The sequence below is a fragment of the Procambarus clarkii genome, chromosome 29, assembly GCF_040958095.1.
Source record: "Procambarus clarkii isolate CNS0578487 chromosome 29, FALCON_Pclarkii_2.0, whole genome shotgun sequence".
NCBI lineage: Eukaryota > Metazoa > Arthropoda > Malacostraca > Decapoda > Cambaridae > Procambarus > Procambarus clarkii.
The window spans coordinates 30,546,005-30,550,540 of NC_091178.1; positions in this window are offsets into that span (position 1 = coordinate 30,546,005).

Below are 4,536 nucleotides of genomic sequence, written 5' to 3' on the forward strand. Positions count from 1 at the left end.
AAAGTTCTTTCTAATATCTCTGTGGCTCATTTGGGCACTCAGTTTCCACCTGTGTCCCCTTATGCGTGCCCCTTGTGTTAAATAGCCTGTCTTTATCTACCCTATCAATTCCCTTCAGAATCTTGAATGTGGTGATCATGTCCCCCCTTACTCTTCTGTCTTCCAGCAAAGTGAGGTTTAATTCCCGTAGTCTCTCCTCGTAGCTCATACCTGCAGAGACTACGGGAATTAAACCTCACTTCGCTGGAAGACTCTTGTGTGTGTGTGTGTGTGTTTGTGTGTGTGTGTGTGTGTGTATACTCACCTATTTCTTCTCGCTTAATTGTGTGTGTGTGGGTGTGTGTGTGTATGTACTCACCTATTTCTACTCACCTATTTGTGCTTGCAGGATCGAGCATTGACTCTTGGATCCCGCCTTTCGAACCATTGGTTGTTTACAGCAATAACTCCGGTCCACTTTCCCTATCATACCTAGTTTTAAAATTACGAAGATAATTTGCTTCCACAAACTGCTCCTGCAGTGAATTCCATTTTTCCACTACTCTCACACTAAAAGAAAATTTCCCTAAAATCTCTGTGACTCATCTGAGTTTCCAGCTTCCACCCATGTCCCCTCGTTCTGTTACTATTCCATGTGATCATTTCGTCAATTTCCACTCTGTCAATCCCCCTAAGTATTTTATACGTTCCTATCATATCCCACCTCTCCTTTCTTTTTTCTAGTGTCGTAAGGCTCAGTTACTTTAGACGCTCTTCGTAATGCTGCTTCGAACTTCGTAGTTCTTCTCCATCCCTCGTAATGCTGGGACGAGTCTTGTTGCAAACTTCTGAACCTTTTTCAGTTTCCGTATGTGTTTCTTCAGGTGGTGACTCCATGATGGGGCGGCATACTCCAAGACTGGCCTCACATAGGCAGTGAAAAGCGCCTTAAATGCCTCCTTATTTAGGTTTCTGAATGATGTTCTAACTTTGGCCAGTGCAGATTACGCTGCTGTCGATATCCTATTTACATAATCCTCAGGAGATAGATTAGGAGTTATGTTCACTCCCAGTTCTCTTTCTCGAGTCGTCACAGGTAGGCAGTTCCCCATCATTGGGTACTGTCCCTTTGTTCTCTTGTCACCTAATCCCATTTCCATAACTTTACATTTGCTCATGTTGAACTCCAGTAGCCATTTCTCTGACCATCTCTGCAACCTGTTCAAGTCTTTTTGGAGGATTCTACAATCCTCATCAGTCACGACTCTTCTCATCAACTTTGTGTCATCCGCAAACATTGACATGTAGGATTCTACTCCTGTAAATATGTCATTAATGTATGTTAAAAATAGAATTGGTCCCAGCGCCGATCCTTGAGGTACTCCACTCGTTACTGTTCGCCAGTCCGACTTCTCGCCCCTTACCGTAACTCTCTGGCTCCTTTCGGGTAGATAGTTCCTTACCCATGCTAGGGCTTTTCCGCTCACTCTAGCCTGACTCTCAAGTTATTTGTACTTACTTTACACTGGCAAAAGTTAGAACATCATTCAGAAACCTAAGTAAGGAGGCATTTAGGGTGCTTTACACTGCCTACGTGAGGCCAGTCTTAGAGTATGCCGCCACATCATGGAGTCCCATCAGAAGAAGCATATAATGAAACTGGAAATGGTTCAGAGGTTTGCAACGAGACTCGTCCCAGAGCTACAAGGGATGGGGTATGAGGAGCGCCTGAGGGAACTGTGCCTTACGACACTAGAAAGAAGAAGGGAGAGGGGGGGGGGGACATGATAGGAACGTATAAAATACTCAGAGGGATTGACAGAGTGGACATAGACGAAATGTTCACACAGAATAGTAACAGAACGAGGGGACATGGATGGAAGCTTGAAACTCAGATGAGTCACAGAGATGTTAGGAAGTTTTCTTTTAGCGTGAGAGTAGTGGGAAAATGAATGCACTTCAGGAACAGGTTGTGGAAGCAAATACTATTCATAATTTTAAAACCAGGTATGATAGGGAAATTGGACAGGAGTCATTGCTGTAAACAACCGATGTTCGAAAGGCGGGATCCAAGAGTCAATGCTCGATCCTGAAGACACAACTAGGTGAGTACACACACACACACACACACACACACACACACACACACACACACACACACACACACACACACACACACACACACACACACACACACACACACACACACACAAACACACACACACACACACACACACACACACACACACACACACACACACACACACACACACACACACACACACACACACACACACACACTGTGAGGGATCTAGATCCCTCAGTTAGTTTTCCTAGTTTCTAGATTAGGCTAGTCACTCTAGAAACTGAAGCTTTCAAAATAACATATACTTGTGGGGTGTTGAATGAAAGCTTATGTTATGGACTATCATTTGTGAGTAGTCAGAAGTCTGTGATTGCTCTGTAGAGAGAATTACAGAAATTTTCCTGTTTCTGTGAAATAGGACGAGGAGGTACTGGACTAAAACCGTTAGAGGTGGGGGGGAGAGTGGAGTGAACGTCGCCTTTCCCCCCCCCCCACATGGGAGACATCGCTCCTTTGTTAGGCCTCACCCCTCTTTGTGACGTCACAGGACGCCCGAGGGTGACGGAGGCATATGATTGGGTTAGGCATGTGTGCTCCAAGCCTAGTTTTGGCGCGAAGAGCTATTGTTGGATGCGGCACGAGGAGTCGTGCCGGCTCCCAGCTGATTGGTCAAGACAAGGTAGGGAGGAGGTAGGGGTATTTGAGTTTTCCCGCCCGCCAGGGAGGCAGTTTGAATTGGGCGGCCAGCGGAGGAAGTAGTGTCTGGTGGGGGTGGCAGGCTGGCCACCTCCACCCCACGTTAATCGCTTCTCTCGTCCAAATTACTCATCGAATATGGCACTCCTGCCATCAGGGGTTGTGTCAAGGCCCAATTAGGTGAATTGGGGCCAAGGATTTACGGAAGGAACAGTAAAAAGCTAAAGAGGCAGTTGACTGTGTTCACGCATGAGGCAGCAGGCAGAGCCTCATGGTGTAACAGGTGGGTCGAGTATCCTGTCTAGTGGCAATGGACAATTGGTGTTGGGCAGTGTAAATGAGTGTGATATTACAGGCCCATGTTGGACTTTGCATTCCGCCAGGCTACGTCAGTGTGGGGACCCCCGCGCGCCGCTCAGCCGGGTGGGGTGCTATGAAGTCATGCGCTACCCGTGGCCACCCCCAGGCCACCCGCCGCATGGCCCGCCTGCCCGTGCGCCGGCCAAACCCCACCCCCCCCCCTCTCAGCTCGGGAGGGGCGCTGTGGGCCACACGGTGGCCACATGCCTTGGCCACTTTCCCGGGACAGCCTAGGGCCACATCTTGTCGACGCATGAGGAGCAAGCAAGCTAAGTGTTGTCAGCTAGTGTGGTAGTGACTTGGGAAATGAGGAATAAATAAGGGAAAGAGGGCAGTAGAAATGATAGGTCTAGTATCATTGTGTACAGTGTGATGCGTACCGGTGGAAATTCACGGTAAGAGTTATCTCAGAGCCTCGCCAGGCTAGAGAAGCAGCTGAGTGACAGCTGTCAGTAGGGTCCAGGTGATTGATTAGGGTGGTACCTGGAGATAGATATTATACACGGGACCACACTGTAGTAATGTATATATATATAGTAGACTGACTAGAGTATGTAATCGGTCAGTGTAGAGATTTACCATATAAGTGATCCAGCCTGTCGATTCTATATAATCGCTCAGACTGGATTAATGCCATAGAGTACCGTAAAATTATAATCATTAGAGGTAAGCAGGCCCGGTTGCAGGGATGTCAATGGGGGGCCCCTGAGGTCTGTGTAGTTAGCTACATTTTACTTGGTGATATATTTTTCATTGATTATGTGAATGCCATTTCTATGTGTTCATTTGCATGTTTATGTACTGTGTTGTGTGGTAAGTCAGTAGATGTGATTGCTGACTGATTGCCTAATGATGTCATTAGCATGTGGGGTATGCTGACGGCATCATTATGTTGCAGGTTTGTGCAGTGTTGTTATCAGTTTATACAATATTATTGCCCCAGGAACTGTGTTGAGGGTTTAAGGGACCTCTAGGATTATTCAGGGGAATTCACAGTACTTAATGAGAGCAGGCAATTGATGGGTTAATTGCCTTGCTGAGGTAAGTGTGTGTGTGTTCACAGTATTCCTTTGCAATCGGGTGCAAGAAGATAAGGGGGGGGGCAGTAATATTAGTATACTCTTGTGTGTTGCACAACCGTGTGTCATTATTGTGTGGGCACAGTAATTAGCGAGTTGCAGTAGCCGCAACCATATGTGGGCAGTGCTTTTATGATGTTGAATGCCATTGTAGTGTGACCTATGTAACACTGTGGTTACTTTGCTTCTTTAAGTTGTGTTGAGGACTTAAGGATTCAGTGAGTTAATTAAGTAAGGGGTAATTAACTGGATAAGGGGTGCACACTTAGTATTGTGGAGTGAGTGAGGGCTGTTAAGAGAGTGTTGAGCTTGAATGAGATACGTCTCGGGAGCAAT